The following is a 19,517-nucleotide window of genomic DNA, read 5'->3' as shown; positions in this document are numbered from 1 at the left end:
GGCCCACAGGACAGGGGCTCTAGATGTCCCTGCATGTGTTTGTAGGCAGGTTTTGGGGCTGGGTGATGGGGTTATGCGGCTATGGCTGACTTGTATTAGGAAGTGGGGTCTGGTGGGAAGAGGCTGGTCACCGGGGGTGACCAGCAAGTGCTCACTCCCTTCCTGCTCCTCACTTCACTGCCCAGCTGCCTTGCCTCTTGCCTCAGAGCCAGCCAACTATGGGCTGAAATGTGAGCCAAGATAAACCTCCCCTCCCTTAAACTGTGAGTGTCAGGTATTTTGCCCTAGCGGAGAGAAAAGTGACTAAGACAGCCACTCAGCACCGAGCCATGGGAGCGCTCCACACCAGCCTGGCCTTCTGTGCCGCCCTGCCCAAGCTGAGCCCCTGGGTGCTTAAAAATAGATACGCGCTGTGTTTGTTCTCCTTCTCGCCTACCCTCCACTCCCAATTCCAGGGTACAAACTCAGACATGTTCTACTAACACTTGACTGGATGCCCCTTTCTTTGTGCGTTCTCCTTGGGCCTTTGGGCTTCTCCTAGAAGGCTGCACTGAGAGCCTGACTCTGGAGGCAGACTTTCACTAACTAGTTTTAAGACTTGCTGAATGTTATTTAACCTTCTTACCACACTGTGTGTGACTGTAAAATTGGAGTGATAAAAATAATACCCTCACAAGTTTGACTAGAGGACTGAATGAAACTATTTAAGTAGAGCCTACCCAGTATCTTAGCGTGTGTTGTGTTGCTATGACAGTATTCTTGAGCCTTCATGATTTATAAAGAAATTTGACTCACGATCCTGGAGGCTGAAAAGACCAGGAGCATGGTGCAGGTGTCTGGTAAGGGCCCACATGCTGTGCCAACCCCGGGAAGAGGGCAAAAGGCAAAGAGGATGGGAATAAGGGAGCAAGAGAGGGGTAGACCCACTCTGACAGAAAAGCCACTCTTTATGATAATCTACTCTCCCACGAGAACAATAATCATTAATAAGGACAGGACTCTCATGACCTAACTACCTTTGATATGGCTCTGACCGGCGCAGCCCCCCAATGAGACAGAGGACGTTCTTGTGGGTAACAGGAACTGCCGCTTTATTTACGCGGGCTCTGGTTTATATATTTGGCCGTGACCAATCACAGGCTGCCACAAGGAAGCAGGGCGGGAATGGGACGCAGGCTCTGGCTACTATACCCAGCTGTGGCCAATCAGGGGTTGCCACAGAGTCAGCACGGGGCGAATACGGAGTGAGCACGAGGTGAGCACGAGGTGGCTAGTTTAGAGAGGGATGTAACGCATTGCGGAAGCTGACGTGGTCCTTAGTCCCAGGTGGGGTATGGTATGTTGAGCGCCTGCGCCCAACATGGCTCCACTTATGATTTGTATCTCAAATGTCCCCCAAAGTCTGATGTATTTCAGAAGCTGACTGGATCAGTCATAAGGGGCTACTGTGCTCACCAGTGGGTTAACATACTGCTGAGTGCCTAGCTGAGCATACCCCTAGGAGCTGGAGTCTGCCCTGAGGGGGCAGGCCACTGGGAGTGTGACCAGAATGGTATTTGTCTCCAAGCTAGTCCCCTCTCTCTGCTTCCTGGCTGCCACAGTTCCCCCACCATGCCCTTTCACAGGGCCTTTTCTACCTGGAACCAGCCAGCTATGGACTGAACCCTCTGAAACCTTGAGCCAAAGTAAGTTGTAGGTGTTGGGTATTTTGTCCTAGCAAAGAAAAGTGAGTTTTTCAATCTCCCAAGATGGTTGCATTGAGCAGTAAGTTTTCAATACATGAACTTTGGGAAATACATTCAAACCATCTAGTCTTATCTAGCAGAGTCAAGAGCCCTCTTTCTCCTAAGCTGCCCTCGGTTTTTCCCTGTTCCTAACTCATTACAAAGAGGTTGCCTGACAGTATGTTTCCTTTGTATATAAATAGTTTCCTCAATCTATCTTTACATATTTTAAACATAGTCACTTTTTCTTTCAGAGATAGGGATTGAACTCAGGGACATGCGACTACTGACCAGTTAATTTTTTTTTTGGAGAAAGTCACCCTAGATATCCTTCAATTTGTGATCTTCCTGCTTCAGCCTCCCAAGTAACTGTGATTACAGATATTCACCACCATGTCCCACAAACATAGAAACTTCTAAATATACTTAAAGCCACTAGCTCAGTACATTGCACACAGGTCATATTCCTTTTATTTTTGGTACTGGATTTCAAACTCACAACTTCATACTTGCCAGGTGTGGGAAGCCCTGTAGTTGGCTGCCACCTTAACATCTGCAGGCCGCACCACCTTAGCTCCCTCTAGGAGTTAAGTCTGGTAGTTAAGCAGCACCTTGCCTACCTAGCTTGTTTGGCCTATTCAGCAATTATGTTAGTCAGCCCGCCTTATGAGCCGTGCTGGGAAATTTGAATTGACCTATAACCTTTGGTCTTGCCACTGTTGCTAAGTTACCGGCTGCTGTCTCAGAACCCAAATCCCTCCTCCTCATCGATACCCTATATATTTGTTTCTCCTTCCGTGAATAAACGAGACTTAATTGGACTTCATCTTGTCTCCACCCTTTGTGTCTCTTGTTCCTTTTCATCCCCACGCCCCCTCTAGGGTCCTCTGTGGACATACCTGCAGGCGGGACAGCCAGGCAGAAGCTTACAAGTCTCTGAACCTTTCAGAGACCGAGTGCCCAAACTGCAACCCAAAACCCACTCATTTATCACCAAATACCAGCACTGCAATTAAATCTGAATAGTGAAGTTTTACTTTAAAAAAAAAAAAAAAAAAAAAAACAACTGATGCAAGGCTGCTGGGCCGGCCTGGCTCGTGTGCGGATCGAGACAGCTCCGTGTGCCAGCTGCGGCGCATGCGCCTTTGGTTTGCGCCCCCCACCGCCGTGTAGCTCTATGTAAAGTAAAAACCACCGGATGAGAACGCACCCTGTGCTACAGTGGATACCTCACTGTAGTGGGGTTTTGAGTGATTTTTCCCTTCCTGCTTTATACTTTTGATCTTTTCTACACCTGGAATACATGCTGTATATACATATTTTGTATGTGTTATCGAGTTACTCTAGAAAAGTATTACAAATATGTTAGTTTTTGTATCAGGTGTGATTGAGATTTATAAAACAAACATTCCTCCAAATTTTTATTTTTGCATAAGCCACATAACTGTACATTCATTCCCCATCAGTAGATGTCAGGTTCGGTGTGTCGTCATCTGAAATTCCCTTTTTGGCATAGATTAGCCCCACCCTTCTCACTCTAGCTTTATGGTTTCTATGCTTTGTTTTCCTACAGTGAGAAAACAGCCACAATCTCAGCATGCAGTTCTGTTTGCCTTTGAAGTTTATTTTCCTAATCTTATAGTTTTCTAGCCCATGACTTCATTTGTCAGCAGTTTTTCTTGTTTATTTTTTAGAGGCCTTTTATAGTCTTCCCAAAGCACTTAACTTTATTTTCCTAATCTGAGGTTTTTTGGTTCGAGGGATTTTTTTTTTTTTTTTTTTTTTTTTGGTGCTCACATTTCATTGTTTTAAGTAATAGGCATAGACATGCTTAAGAACAAATAACGGAGTCTAAACAAGTGACTCAGCTGAACTGTACTGTTGCTTCATTTTTACAATGCTGGTCATGACCCAGTGAATTTATTTCACTCCAGTAAATCTGTCCAAGGACCTCCAATTTGAAAACCGCCATGTTCCTGAGCAGCCTTCTAGCAGGCAGGGTGGGTGGGGCGGGGAGAGGGGCTGTCAGAGAGGGACAGAGATCCGAGGTTAATCCGGAGAGGTGTTAGGCAGTGCTCTGCTAAGAGCTTCTACTGCATTTCAGTTTCTCGAGATTACATTTCTGGGTCCACCCCAAGAATTTGGGAATCTCACTGCACTCTGACGTTGGCTGTTATGGGTTGAGTTTCAAAGATGCCTGACCTGGATCTAAAGCTGTCAAGCATACAGTCAATGCTAATGGCCCACAAAGCTCACATTACATAGCTGAAGCAACCATCACCGAACCTGTGGATTGATAAAAAGTCTAAGATAATCTAAGTAAACATTTTTCCCTGTTTGTGGCAATGTTTGAAGTTTCTAAGACTCTCCAGTTAAATCTTACCCCTGTATTTTTCTCAAGGACACAGAACTTGAAAGATACTTGATGGAGCTAGGAAAGGATATAGTAAGCAAGAATATCTAAACTGAAATCTATGTGAAGCAGCAGGTAAGACGACTTGGGAACTTGCTGTGGCCGATGAACACCCCAAGGAGGGAGTCAAGACCGAGAACAACGATCATATTAATTTGGAGGTGGCCGGGCAGGATGGTTCTGCAGTTCACTTTAGGACTAAGAGACACACATCACTTAGTAAACTGACGGCAGCCTACTGTGACGACAGGGTTTATCAATGAGGCAGACCAGATTCTGATTTGATGGACAGCCAATCAATGAAACAGGCACAGCTGCACAGTTGAAAGATGAAGATACAGTTGATGTGTTCCAGCAGCAGACAGGAGGTGTCTACTAAAAAGGGAACTTGTACCAACTCTACTCCAGAACTCCATTCTTACAGATCAAGCATACATTCTCAACAAGAACACCACCATCTGGTTCCACCACATCCAGTTCTCTCTAGTCTTTCATTCACCCCTTCCCATTCCTTTATTATACATAAAGTATCTAATGTATGTGCATGAGCATATTGCAGTTTATTTTACTAAATGGCCAATAATGTGTTTTGATTGACATTAAATGGAGATGAAGTGAGGAATTACTGGTTCTGTGAAAATAATCCCCTTTCTCCATTAGTGGAATGGTCATCAGCTCTTATCTTTATATTCCAGTGAAGTTATTTTGCTCCCACTGTTTTAACAGAAAAAACAACACAAAAATCCTTATATATCTTGTTTGATTGGGGAATCTTAATGTTTTTCACTTATCATTGTAAAACCAAGGACAATTTTGCAACTTTTTTTGTACATAGCTGTTAGATGTAGGGCAAATTATTCTTTAAAAAAACAGATTCCTAGTTTTCCCTTTAAGTCAAGTGTCTTGTTGCTTAAATAAACTTCTTGTTTAAAAAATAAAATAAATTGAAATCAGGACATTTCTTCTTGGTGGAGGCTCCCAGACATGAAAGGCATCAACTGGGGCTGTGCTGTTAGCACAGTCAAAGCAGGTAGATGTTCCCCTGGGTCGGCAGCTTTATTTACCCAAGTCTTTAAGCCTGGGTCTCAGAACTTCACCTTTGCAGAACGCCTGGGAAAGAATGGATCATCAGTTGTAAAATACCAGGAATCTTTGCTTGTGACTCAAGTATTTTTATTCTATTATTATTATTACTATTATTAGTGAGACAGAGTCTCTATATGCAGTTCAGACTCGCCTTGAACACACCGTGATCCTCCTTGCCTCAGTCTCCTGAGTCCTGGGATTATGCATGTACACCCCCACTCCCAGCAGTCTAATCCCTTTTAATAAGGTCACATATTATGACAGCTTCTTTTTTGAAGATGCTGGGCCTGGGCCCTTGAAAGTAGGTGTGATGTGGAGGCTGGGAGGAAGCAGGGTGTCTCCTGGCTTCTCTGTTTTTCTGAAGTTTTCTGAATCTTCTAAGGTGATATACCCTCTTGCAGTTCTACAGAGAATCCATAATGTCCAAGGGAAAAAATCAACCAATTCTGCAGTGTATCTTAGTTTGATTTCTGTTGCTATAACAAAACACTTAATGCTGGGTAATTGATGAGGAACAGTATTTGTCTTTTTGGTGGGAGGGGGTACCAGAAATCAAACTCAAGAACTCACAATTGTCAGGAAGGCTCTGTGCCACTGAGCTACAATCCTGGCCCATGAAACAGTACTTGATTGTCTCCTGGTTCTGAAGGCTAGGAGTCTGCCAGCATGGTGCTGGCATCTACTTGGCATCCGAAGGCCTTGTCCTGCACCACAACATGGCGGGGGCACGACAGTGCAAGACCAACCAGAGTGCCAGCTAGGATCTCTTTTCCTCTTTGCATAAAGCCACCAGCGCCTTCCTGGGGCCTCCATCCATGTGGATTCATTTAATCCTTATCGCTTGTGGGACGGTGTCTGTCCTGGATGTACACCCAAAGCCTCATGGTGGGGCTTTTGGGAGGAGACCCGGTCATGGGGGTGTGATGTGCATCATGGATTAGGGGCACTGGCGACTTTATAGCTAGGCATGATGCTGGAGGAGGGGTGGGTTACTGAGGGTGTGGCCTGGAAGAATATCTCCTCCTCTTCCCTGTATGGTTCTCTTGCTTCCCGCTGTGATGCCATGAGCCGTCCTCCTCTGCCAGGCCCTCTGCCACGTCAGCCTGCATAGGAGCCAGCTGACTACAGACAGAAACCTCTATAAACTGTGAGCCAAAATAAATCTTTCCGCCTTAGAGTTGTGAGTGATGGGTATCATGTCTCAGTGATGAGAAAATAACCAAGACAACTTCCTGGAGGCCTCTGCTCCATTGCTATTAACATATAAATTTTGGGATTAAATTTCCCATGCATGGACTTTTGAAGTACACAGTCGAGTCACAGCAAGACCTCATAGGTGAATGAGCACCGTCTTGTAGCTCTCACAACTTGCGGCATCAAAGTGCCCAGCTTCTCCAAACTGATTCGAGCCATCCTCACTCACTGCGGACTTTGAGAGTGAGCAGACTCTTGCTCACTGCGGGACGCTCTTCTCCAGCATGTTCTCCTGGACTCGCACTGCTGAGCCCTTGGCACCCAGGGAACCAGTCTAGTAACCAGAAAGTTGATTAATTATTAAATGGCCAACATGACCACAGGGTTTTTGTTTGTCCTTTTGTTTTGGAGCTAGAGATTGAATCCAGGGCCTCGAACATGCTGGGCAAGCACTCTCCCCTTGAGCTAGACACCCATACCCCCCAAAATTGTTTGGCAATCTCAAAATCTCAAAACAGAAATGGACAGTGGTAGGGGTGGAACTGTGTCCTCCCAGTCCTAACCCTTAGTACTTTAGAATATGACCTTATTTTGAAATAAAGTTGTCACAGATGTAATTAGCTAACATGAGGTTGTACTGGAGTAGGGCGTGGCCCTAATAAAGAGAGAAATTGGGACACAGACATGCACAGAGGAAGAACACCATGTGAAGATGAAAGCAGAGATTGGGAAAGCCAAGGAATGCCAAGGATTGCAGCACCTCCAGGACCCAGGGGACCGGCGGAGAGCCCAGTGCTGCCTGGGGCCCTCAGGAGCCACCGCTGCGAAACCTGGATTCCAGACTCCCAGCCCCCAGCACTGTGGGACAGGGAGCCCCAGCCATCCAGCCCTCCGTGCAAACACACAGCTGGCTCAGAGGACAGCTCCACAGGGTAGAGCACCACAGGGCTGCCTGGCCCTTGTCATCTCTTGGTCAGTACCGGGCAAAAAGCTCCCCAGATTTTGTCCTTTTTATCGGTACCGGGGATCGAACTCACGACTGCCTGCTTTACAAGGCAGGTGCTTATGCCGCTGAGCTAAATTCCAGCCCCAAGACTTTTCTTCTGATGTGTTAATACCTCCACTAGATCCCGATTCGCTCAGCCACATTCTGTTTATATCTCAGGCTGTGTTGTTCCCCTGAGGCCTTTATACAGTCCTCACACTATGCTCAGTTCTAGTGAATAGGGGACCCCCCCCCACCATTGCTTTTTTTTTTTTTTTTTTTTTTTATAGAAAGAAAAAGACAGAAAGCCAGGCAGGATGGTGAATGTCAGCAATCCCACCACTCAGGAGGCTGTGAGTTAGAGGTCAGCGAGTTGGAGGTCAGCCTGGGCTACACAGCAAGCCCTGTCTCGAAAAAGAAAATCATATTTATGGCTTCTCTCCCTAGAGATTATGGTTGGACTGTGGTGGCACAGGAATAAGCATGTTAAATGAGTACCACAGGCGCTAATCCTGTTGATTAGCCGTTGGTCCTTAAGGAGTTCTTGGAGAGCAACTTAAGTTCCAAACTTGGACCCCACTTGTTCCTGCTCTGTAATGCTCGCAGCTTTGCCATTGCGCATGTCCTAAGAACTCAGATGTAGATCTGCAGCCGGGAGCCAGTTCCATTCACTCTTTCATTCACCAGTCTTCTTTTCTTTTCTTTCTTTTTCTTTTTTGTAGCCACTTTGCACAAAAACACAGTACTAAGGCCTGAGAACACATCAGTCAAACAAACTTCACATTCTAGTTGGAGGAAAACAGTAAATCAATACCTAGAGCAAGCAGCTAGCAGGCTGCGGTGAGGTGAGGGCAGGCACGGCGGGCCGCAGTGCAGAGCTGGCCGCCGCCGCAGGCCGCCTTCTCGGGGTTCTCTGCACCGCGGCTCCCAACCGGCTGTCTAGAAAAGCGCCTCCGGCAGAGTAGAGGGGCCGGCCAGCACGAAGTCCCTGACCAGCAGCGGAACACGTGCGGTCTGTTTCCAGGAACGGTGAGGAGCCCGGGGTGGCTGCGCGGCAGGGAGAGAGCCAGCAGGGCGGAGCTAAAGTTAGCAGCGTGGGCGGAGTCAGCGAGCCAGCGAGGGCACCGCGAGGGCACCGCGAGGGGGCTGGGCTTCGCTGGGGGGGGGCTTGGGGGTGGAGCAGTAAGGAGGTCTGACTTCCTCCCCCTCCCCTCCTCTCCTCCTCATCTCCCCCCTCCACCTCCCTCCCCTCCCCCACTCTCCCTCCCCTCCCTTCTCCTCCACTTCCCTCCCCTTCTACTCCTCTCCTCCCTCCTTCCCCCTTTCCGCCCTCTCTTCCCCTTCCTCCTGTTCCCTTCCTCGCCCCTTTCCCCTCTCCTTTCCTCCTTTCTCTCTTATTCCTTTCCCTCCCTGTTCTCCCTTCTAACCCACTGAGCTACATCCTCAGCTTTTTTTTTTTTTTAAACTTTGAAATAGGATTGCCCTAAACTGCTCAGGCTGGCCTTGACTGTGTGATGCTTCTGCCTCATCTTCTAAGTCATAGGATTTTGGATCTGTTTCACCACATGTGGCCTAACGTACTTATTTTTCTTTCCTGGCATTTGGCTAGACTTGAATTTGTGATCCTCCTGCCTCGGCCTCCCATAGTGATGGGGTAATAGGTCTGAGAATTCTAATCTGAATAAACTTTGGAATTCGTGCTGGGAATGCTGAATAGAAGGAAGCATTCACAGAGGAAGTGTGGGGCTGGCAGGTTTCTGGCAACCATACCATCCCCATGAGGAGAGCTAGAGTGAGGGTGGAGACCGTGCTGTGTTTGGCAGGGCAGAGTGGCAGAAAGGAACTGGTTTTGAGACTCGTGCTGAGCCACTGGATTGCAATCCCAAGGCTGAACTACTACTGAATTTTCAATCACATGAACCAGTGAATCCCCTCTGTTATCTTATTTTCTGTGCCTTGTATCTAGAAGCATGCTTACTGCTTCTGTGACTCAAACTTGAGAAATCCCTTAGATGCATTGTTTTCCTAAAGAAACTTCTGAGACTTTATTAGAGTAGTTTTAGGTTACAGAAAATCAAAAGGAAAGTAGAGAGATTTCCCATACACCCCATCCCAATACATGCACAATCTCTATTGACACTCTGTTATCCTCAAAGCCCAGGGTTCCCAGGAGCCCCCTCCTGGTGGTGCATGTTCTAGGGGTTTGGGCAAATGCAAATGTGCAATGATGTATATCTGTCAATATATGTGATATATGCCACTGACAGCAGTAAGTGACATATATCACATATATTACAAAGTTGAGAGCAGAGATTAAGGAACTTACCCAGGATCAGAGAACCCTTCTGTTTCAAATTTAAGATTCACCTGGCTGATTCATTGTAATATATTATCACACAGAAGTGAGCTTTTCAGGAGGACACTATCTGGCTGGCTACTTCACCAATTTACAGTATACTAGGATGGATAAAAGGGTTCAGCTTTTACAGTTCCAGTAAGTTCTGGGCTTCTTCACTCAAGATTATGATGACTCGGAAAAGGATCGATTCATCATGACCAAATTTACGAGACAGTGATGTGTAATCCAGCTGTCAGATTATTTATGGTGGAAAGTGTTTCACACACTTGAGCATCTGTAGACACTTGAGTGTGTCTCAGTTTGACAAACATTTCATCTGAGTGACACATGAGAGTAGGCGCTCACTGGACCAACACAGTCACAGATGCAGGTCCTGTCCAGCCACTGACATGAATAACAGAGTGCTCTGTAAAAAGGTGATGATGTGAATGATGTTCGTGTTAAAGTCTTTAGAATCTCTTCAAAGAGAAAACAAAAAACACAGAGATTCTTCTTCAGAATCCAGGGCCTCTGCAAATGAGTCCAGACTCCAGTTCAAAAAGCTGCAATAGGCGGCGGCTTTGTCCAAAGACTGGGGCTGGAGGAACACACAGGATGCTCTAAAGCCAGCGAGCTCTCTCAGGAAACCAGGTTGCAGATTAGAAGGCAGATGTGCACGTGCAGGATGGACAGGAGTCCGCCGTTCTCAGAAATCTGCAGGACATGAGGTCAGCGAGTGATCCTGGCTGCGGTGGCTGCCGTGGAGCACAGAACACCTCTTTCTTGCATGATGCAGAGAAGCCTGTTCAGATTTTCACTCACCTCCTGAGGAGCCTCCCTGTCAAATCACCAGTTGTAGGTAAATAGGAATTGTGCCTTCATCTTACAAGGAGGAGAGTTGGGCAGATCATCGGAACTCCTCAGCCATGCTCTCTCCACCTAGCACATCACTAGTTTCTGACCTTTTAAATTTTATTTATTTATTTGTTTGTCTTGTTTTGAGACAAAGTCTCATTTTGTGGTTCAGCCTGGCCTTGAACTCTGGAGTGCTAGGATTTTAGGCATGTGCCACCACATCTGGTTTTGTTTCTGTCCTTGAATTAAAATTACAAGGGACCCTTGCACAGTATAGGTGATGGTGAAAGCAGTGGTTTTTTTGGTACCAGGGATCAAACTCACTCTTGCCACAGGTGCTTATGCCATTGCCCCTGGCCTCAGGGAAAGCCTTTACTCTCAGTCAGCGTTGTCTGCAGCAGCTGCACAGCTCCCGTTCCTCTCAGATCTTTTCCACCTCAAACCTCAACTGAGTTCCTTGTCCTGTGGCCCCCTGGGACAGGGGAGGAGAAGGGGAGTGGAGGGCAGGAAGGGGGGGAGGACAGGATGTGGCCAAAAGGTAGGGAAGGACCAGCCCTCCTGCTCAAGGCAAGGCTTCCTAGGTCCAGGGCCCACTCGCAGGCCCGCCACTCCCCACTTTGTTCCCAGCCCCAGAGAACAAGCGGGCACTTGCCAGGGGTAAGGGACTGCACTGAGGGCTGGGGGGGAGCTGGCATTGAACGCTGCCCACACGATCAGATGGCCACCCGGGTACAGCGGGCAACCCAGGATGCTCGGAGGCAGCTGGCTGCAGCCTAGCTTTGGTCTTGCCTGGCTCCTGGCCCAGAGGGCACACATGCAGTGGGCAGAGTGCGCCTAGGTCCCAGCACCGGCTCAACTGAGGCTGTTGGCGGGAAGCTGTGAGAGGAACGAGTGATATGCAGACCGCTGTAGACATAGTGGGAGAGAGCTGAGGGCCCCGGGCACCCCAGGCCCCCTCCAGGAAGCCCTCTCTGATTTACCACCCTTTGTTTTTCAATTCCCATACTCACTTTCCTCGACTCCTCTTCAAACACAAATGACTTTCTGATTTTTATTATAGTTGTTGATGAGCATTTCTTACCTACCTTACGAGGAAGTAAGGTGGGACAAATCGGCTTGGCTCTTCTCACAAGTTCTGTCCATTGTAGGCCCTGAGTGTTTGTAAAGTGAATAATAAATTGGAAGTATTGTATACTGTACACAAATTACAGAAGACTGGACCCTTCTGACCTCCTCACTGTCTGCACCCTTGTGGACCAGCAGGAAGCCAGCTTTCTTTCTGATTGGCCGGTGCCTAGGGACAGCCAGTTAAATAGCATGACTATCAGTCCTGTGCCGGAGAGGCAGCGCTCTGGCAATGGACAGAGAAGAGATGCTGGATACGAATGCACCCCAGAGCAGCACAAAGGTCTCCCTGGGCATTGAGGGAGTGAGGGGAGTTGGGGGAGCCAGGAATTGTTGGGATCCACAAAACAGGCAGTCATTCCGCCTTTCATGAATCGCTTGGGTGACGATGAGCAAAAACACATCAGCTGGAGTCAAGGGCTTGAATTCTAGCTCTGGTCACTTCATCTCATTGCAATTAATTCATCTACACATACGGGGAGGCTATCAGGACAGCTACGCTTGCTCAGGGGCTGTAGAAAGTCATGAATGGAACCCAGAGTGAGGACAGGTCAAGGAGAAAATGCCTGGGAGGAAGCTTCCATTCTTGCTGTGCTTCGATGGGAAATCCTACTCTAAACCAAGGCCTGGAGTCGAGGATCTTGTAAGACGTGGGAAAGAAACAAGCATATTTAACATATCATTAACCTGATACTGCAGTGTTTAATGTGCCCAGGAGTCTGGGGTATTTTTGCCTGAGAAAGGAACTGTTTCTTATCTGTTTCAATCACAATTAAACTATGCTGCGCTGGGGTTATAACTCAGCAGCAATGCGCCTGCCGGGCGAGTATAAAGTCCTGAGTTCGATTCTTAGTTCTTTAAAAAAAAAAAGTTAAGCCATGCTTCCGTTTCTTTGTGAAGATAGTTTTTGTTCTGCTAGTCTTCTGCGAGAACACACATTGCTAGGAGGTTCTGTCCAAGTTTGGTGTGGTTATTACCATCACTTTTCTGTTTTGTCACTTGTTGATCATGTTTTTCTGCACAAGCAGAATTGCTTAAGAGAAGAAAAGGAAATAATGCAATTGTCAGTAAATCCCCAAAAGCAGAAGTGGAGTTCCTGTCGCATGAGTTGTTAGGCACTGGGGCGGCACATGCTGGTCTGGGCAGCTCATGCCATGCTAGGTGAGCGAAGTGGGAAGCAATCGGGGCAGCCGGGTGCAGAAGGCTGGAGGGTGAGGGGCTGTGTCTTTGCACCCAGCTGCTGTGTAGCAGGAGACAGACCCAGGGGAGCCACGCGATAGAAGCGAGTCCTGGACTTGCTGATGCGTCAGCTGGTCAGATGCATGCTGTAGTTTAGGAATGTGGGAAGCTCTGCGGGGAACTTCCTCAAAGTGGGTTCTGTTCCCAGTCACACCCCTGACCTGTCCACCAGTAAGATCACTTCCTACCTGTGAGAGACTTTTGGGATTCCAAAGTCTTAAAAATCAATATATTCTAATAATCTGGACTCTGGAACAAGGCCTTCCAATTTTCACAATGTGCACTTCAAGGTGAGTTGTTATCATTGGTTACCTGTCAAATGTATCTAATTCATAATCCCCAGCCTCTTTTTGTTCCAGATAAAAGTCATAAATATAACATCAACTGGGAGATAAAAGCTGATGGCGGTGCAGTAGGACAGCTGACTGTTTTTCTGGAAAAGAGGATTTTGATAACTTTCATACAATACTTAGATTAATTTTTATTTATTTATTTCAATTTACAATTCAGGCTGTCTTGAATTTGTTTATGTAGCCCAGGCTGGCCTCTAACCCAGAGTAACCCTTCTGCTTCAGCCTCCCGAGTGCTGGGATTACAGGCATGAACCACCACGCCTGGCTCTTAGTTTAACTTTTAAAATTAGCTTTTTTTTCTTTTTCCCTCTGTGATGCCCACCAAACCCAGGATCTTTCAAAATCTAACCAAATTCCCTCCAACCCAGAGATACCTGCAGCCCTTCCTCTCATACACTACTAAAGTAATGCTAAGACTTGCTGGTGGCTATGAATTATCCCGTACAAATATTTGGTTTGTGTTTTTAATCTTGATAAGATAGCAGTGGTTACTGTGTTTTCAGAGAGAGAATAGTGCATGGAGAGAGACATGAATAAGTAGGATCAGAATTTAACAAGGGGAAACTTTCTCATATAGAAAGGATTTAAAGCCAGGCGTGGAGATGCATGTCTGTTATCCCAGCACTAGGGAGGCTGAGACAGGAGGATTGCCATGAGTTTGAGGCCAGCCTAACTACATTATGAGACCCTGTCTCCAAAAATAAGGCTTTACAGGATAGTAGTTTAGCACATTATGCCTCAGCAAAAGTAAGATTTATAATTGTTTTTGTTATTAAAATGCAAGTGTGCGAATGTGTCTCTAATTAGCTTTGTGACAAGACATTTCCTCCCCAGCTCTGCTTATACCAGATATAAGCAAATGCCTCTCTTCTCTTTTCTCTTTACTATTCTTTTCTTTTGGCAGGACTAGAGATTGAACCCATTTCAGGACATTTACACTGAGCTATATCCTCAGGCTTTGTTTCATTTTATTTTGGTTTGGCTTTGGTTTTTTTGAGACACAGTCTTGCTATGTAGTTTATTTTTTTGAAATTTTTATTTTAAAAAGAATAAAACCAAACAAAATAAAACAATAAAGTCAATCAAAACAAAACATTTTAAATGATACAGGATTTCAAAACAAGGTAATAGGAAGTCAGCAATAGTTACCATAATGTCTCTTGTCTTCAAAATAGCTGCCCATACCTTCAGATATAGTAAAAATTAAACAGAACAAAATAGAACCAATAAAAACAAAACAATGAATGAAATAAAAGACTTCAAAACAAGATAAATAAATCCAAATGGCTACCATAACGTATCTTGTTATTATTGTTATTTTTTAATGGGTACTGGGGATCGAACTCACCATGCACTTCCAAGGCAAAGCACTTATGCTGCTGAGCTAAATCCCTGGCTCCAAATATCTTGTTATCTTTGAAATAACTGCCCGTGCTATTGGATATAATAAAATCAAACAAGACAAAACAGAATAAAAGTCAACCCAACAAAACAATGAATATAGGACTTCAACAAGATAATAGGGAATGAACAATGGCTACCACCTTCAGAAGAAGATCCCCCACAGATGCTACATTGCACATTGCTATCCACTGAGTAGATGGTCAGACCACCGGCTTTACCCCTGCAGTCAGTGAAACTCTAAACACTACAAGCATTAAGCTGTATACACCTCAGTAGCCATCATCACAACCTGTGTTTCTCTGGATCAGCTGGTCACTTACAGCTGCGGAAGAGGGACACCTCGGTTCTTCTTATCTTCCAGCCCACCAGCTGGAAGGGGCTGGTGTCTCGTTCTCACCACAGTGGCCCACACATGGCGCTGACTTGCAGGGAGGTCTTGCTTCTCGTTGCATCTTGTTTTCCTCCTCTGCAGTCTGAGAAAGGCATCAACTGACAGGAAAAGGCTGGCGTCTGGCTCTCCCCACAGCAGCCTGAGCATGGCACTGACTCACAGGGAGGGCTTGAACTCACAGCAGTCTACCTGCCTCAACCCTCAAGTGCTAGTATTATAGGCGTGTGCCATCATACTGGCCTTATTTGTTAATTTTGAGACAAGGTCTCACTAAATTGTCCAGGCCAGGTTTGAACTTTCAGTCTTTCTGCCTTAGCTTCCTAAAGTGCTGGCATTACAAACACACAGCCCTGTGCCCAGTTGATGCATTGCTTTTGCCTTGACTTGACTGTTAAGGAAAACTTTATGTGCAGGTCCTGTATTGTAACTGAGGAGCAGCACATTTGTGTCTTCCAGCTCCCTGCCCAGTGTCACCATGTCAATAAGGCTTTGGCTACCTTATTTTAAATTGTGACACTGTCCCACCCATGATACCCACTGCTTTTTTACATGGCCCATATCCCCTTATAACCTATGAATTTATATATTACTTTTATATTATTTATTAGCTGTCTCTAATAGAAAGGAAGCTCTATGAAGACAGCATTGCTTGTGTTGTTCACCTGATAGATTTTTTTTTAGTGCTAGAAACGATGTCTGATATTTGCTGAATGGCTGAATGAAAGTCTCTGCCTGGGGCTTTCAAACTCTCTACTGTTTGTAGAATACTACCCACCCCAGCCAGGTCTGAGTTCATTATTTCCAGAACTCAGAGGCTGAGGCAGGAGGGTCATTGTGAGTTTAAAGCCAGCCTGGGCTACTTAGTGAGTTCCAGGTCAGCCTGAACTACACAAAGAGACCTCCCCACCAAAAACAATTTAATTAACTAATTAAATAAAATAAAAAATACTATCAACCTCTTGGCATCCTAAGGTGCATTTCTTTCTTTCTTTCTTTTTTTTGTCTTTTTCCTTTTTATTGGTACCTGGGATCGAACTCACAACTGCCTGCTTGTGAGGCAGGCGCTTATGCCGCTGAGCTAAATCCCCAGCCCCCTAAGGTGCATTTCTTAAAGGTAAAATCCTTGTGGATATAAGTGACCAAAGTATAGTTATAGTACTGATACAGTAATGGTGCTGAGTCACAAATATTTGGAATTCTAGTCACTCTTCATAGGTCATTATTATTATTACTATTTTGCGTGCCTGTGTGTGTGTGTGTGTGTGTGTGTGTGTGTGTGTGTGTGTATGATACAAGGGATTAAACCCAGGGCATTTACACTGAACTAAATCCCCAGCCGTTTTCTTATTCTTTATTTTAAGTTAGGATCGTGCTAAGTTGGTCAGGCTAGGGTTTCAACTTGTGATGCTCCTGCCTCAGCTTCCCAGAGGGCTGAGATTACAAGCATGTGCCATCACACCTCATTTGTTTTAGCCTTTTTTTAGAAGATGCAAAGAGCCACCTTTCACCTTTGCAGAGGGCATAAGATCAGAGCTCTCCCTGTTTCTAGAAAGTAAAGCCAACTCATTGTTCAGACGCTTTTGCTTCTGGCTACCCGGTCTCCACCGACTGTGAGGTTCTTCCAAGGAGAACGTACGCAGTGGTCCCCTTTCGGTTCACGAGTCTGACTAGCAAGAGGATCATGTAGGTTTGGCAAAAGAACTACTCTAATTTGAGGAGCTTTTTTTCCTCTTAGTCCCATGAAGATTACTTCCATCTTCTTGCTCAGACCAGTAGCCAGTTCCTTTGACCTGATGACCAGAGATTCTTTTTTTTTGTCTTTGTTCTGCTTTTTTGAAACAAGGTCTCACTATGTAGTCCATGCTGACCTCGAACTCACAGCAGTCCTCCTGCTTCAGCCTTCCGAGACTAGGATTGTAGGCGTGCATCACCATGTCTAAAGATTTTTAAAAGCAATTGTTTGTGCAGGAGAGCTGAACTGAGTATTTTCATAGTATCTCTGCATCTGAGTACCCTTGTGCAGATGAGAGGAGCCGCTTCTTCTCTTCCTGTCAATGATTCAGTCACGAGAGATGTGTGTTGTCCTTTGACTAAGTCCTGACTGTACACTCGACACTTCCCCTTGCTTCTGACCGGGAGCTCCATGCCCTGCCTAGCCTGTTCCTGCGTCCTTGCTGCAGTCCCCAGGGTCATCCTCTCTCACTCTGGTCCCTCTGCCTGTCCTCACCTGCACATCGACACCAGGCTGACTGTAGCTTTGCCTGGGCAGATCCAGCTTGAGAAATTCACTCCCAACAGCTCACAGAACTACGTCAAGCTGCTCCCTGAAGACTTCTGCCAGTCCTCCTGTGTGGTGATTTCTGCTGATTTGGAGCGCGCTGGCTCCTGCCTGATGGGATGAGCACTGTGCTGCAGTCTGCTTCTCTGTCCCTTTCCCCTTCCCCTTTCTCCTGTCGGCTTCCCTGGCTTGTGTTCTGATACTGTCTCTCTACCTTCATATGCTGTTTCCTACCCACCACCCATCCATTCACGTCGTGGGCTGTGTTTGGGGTCCTGGGGATATGAACGTGGCAATTTGGGGTACACTCTGCCCTTCTGCCTCAATTCAAGGCAATCCAAGTCATATTCTACCTTCAGGACTCAATTTAACCCTCTTCTTCCCAAAGGTTGCTTGACTCAGGAAAGCAGGTGAATGTTCTGGTAAAGAGCAAAGACTTGGATTTAGGAATTAGATACACATGGGTTGGAATTTGCTTTTTTTGTTTTGTTTTATTTTTTGAGACTGGGTAGCCAGTCTCCTGCCTCAGCCTCTGGAGGGCTGGTATTACAGGTGGGTACCACAATGCCTGGGTAGGTCAGAATCTGCTGGCCACAAAGTAGCTGTGGAACACTGGGCAGGTTCCCTAATCTTTTTAAGCTTCTTATCTATAGAGATCATAATTACCTCAGGGTTTTGTCATGAGAGTAGAGATAATAACTAATAGTGATATTGCTACCATCTCTGAAAACATATTGCAAAAAAATGTAAATAGATAATCTTATTTATAAGTAACTGTGAGGATGCCTGGTCACTTAAGAATGAGTGAGTAGAGTCTGTGCCTTTTTTATGCATCTAGAGAAACACCTTTGAGCTGCATAGTACTTGACTGCAGTGCGTAATGAACAAACACAGTGTCCTCACCTCTCATCTCCTGCATTTCCAGGACCTCAGGAACACCAGCTGTCCTCTCCATGCCCTTCTCCTAGTAAAGACAAGGCCTTCCTGTGGACCGACAGCCACCAAGATAGATGCAGACATGCCTCGGTCTGATCTGAGGCCAATGGGAGAAGGAAACTCCCACAAACTACAGGGCGCCTCGATTTCCCACTAGTGTTAAATGGCCATAGCAGAGCATAACCCGTGGCTTCAATTTGGTCTGTCAAAGACGGAATTAGAAGTAAATCTGAAATTTCACAACATGGTTCTATTATGGATGCTACTGTGCATTAAAATTGTCTACATAAGACTCATTGGGATGGGTAGCGATTCAATTGCTGTGAATGGCCTAAGGAAATGGGGTGGTGAGAATTAGGGTTATCCATCCCCGATAGGGGCAAGAGAGAGAACAGAAAATGTGTTTTCTTGCCTTGACATCTTGCCAGCTGGAGCTGGAGGGAAATGTTTTTGTGAACTCATTGAATAGCCTGCTCACAAATCATTGAAGTAGCCGCATTCAATGAGAATAGATATGAGTTTTATGTATTTGAATTGAGATTTGCTCCACCCATTCTGAGCTGTGCAGTGCACCCTTTAGGGACCCTACTGCATCTCCAGGTGGCCACTCACTGGCTGCGGTAAATGCAGTGATAACTGGTTATCTGCTGTGAGCCTGTTTATATATCCCTGGTTGCATTTTGGGAATATCCTAAGAAAAATATAATATGGCAAATACTACCAAATCCTGCATATTTAGTCATCAGCAGATAACTAAGATACTGTCTACCAGGCATAAACTTTAGGTGTGGCATCTGTTTTGGAATTAATAGGTTACATGGGTTTCAAATCAAGTTTTATATTTTCACAAAAGCTTTCACATGATCTCATCTGATGCTTATGACAAGCCTGAGGCCAGGGTAGAGTATATAAAGACCATCATTTTATAATAGAGAGGTTAGATTATTTGCCTGAGGTTGCACAGGTAGTTCAAGAATCCCAGGAGCAGTCATCAGGTGTGATGGCACACACCTGTGATTCCGTACTTGGGAGCTGAGGCAGGAGGATCACTGTGAGTTCGAGGCCAGCCTGGGCTACATCGTGTGTTCCAGGCCAGCCTGAACTGCGTAGTGAGACACTCAAAAAATAAAATAAATAATAAAAAGAATCTCTGGAGCCATTATTATTATTGGGATGATTATTATATTGACTCCTTG

At 45.8% G+C, this 19,517-nt stretch overlaps 2 long non-coding RNA genes and 1 pseudogene across 3 annotated transcripts; 2 read left to right on the top strand and 1 right to left on the bottom strand.

The window, feature by feature from the left end:
- Window positions 1–329: 329 nt before the first annotated feature.
- On the top strand, window positions 330–4,516 carry LOC100729029 (small ubiquitin-related modifier 2-like; annotated as a pseudogene).
- Window positions 4,517–4,678: 162 nt separating this feature from the next.
- Window positions 4,679–8,354, bottom strand: LOC134478310 (uncharacterized). Its single transcript, XR_010050871.1, has 2 exons — window positions 8,217–8,354; window positions 4,679–6,751 (listed from the first exon to the last, which is right to left on the bottom strand). It is a non-coding gene; the product is annotated as an uncharacterized LOC134478310 (long non-coding RNA).
- LOC134478311 (uncharacterized) lies at window positions 8,308–18,613 on the top strand. 2 transcript variants are annotated; one of them, XR_010050872.1, is made up of 2 exons: window positions 8,308–8,431; window positions 18,311–18,613. It is a non-coding gene; the product is annotated as an uncharacterized LOC134478311 (long non-coding RNA). The 2 variants fall into 2 exon arrangements; XR_010050873.1 differs by lacking the exon at window positions 8,308–8,431 and adding an exon at window positions 17,225–17,795.
- The last annotated feature ends 904 nt before the right edge of the window (window positions 18,614–19,517 follow it).

This window comes from Cavia porcellus, unplaced genomic scaffold (genome assembly GCF_034190915.1).
Source record: "Cavia porcellus strain 051 isolate PalLab524CR breed Dunkin Hartley unplaced genomic scaffold, mCavPor4.1 scaffold_12, whole genome shotgun sequence".
Classification (NCBI taxonomy): domain Eukaryota; kingdom Metazoa; phylum Chordata; class Mammalia; order Rodentia; family Caviidae; genus Cavia; species Cavia porcellus.
The sequence above is the reverse complement of the archived record's forward strand: the minus strand, read 5'-3'. Positions and strand labels throughout refer to the sequence as shown.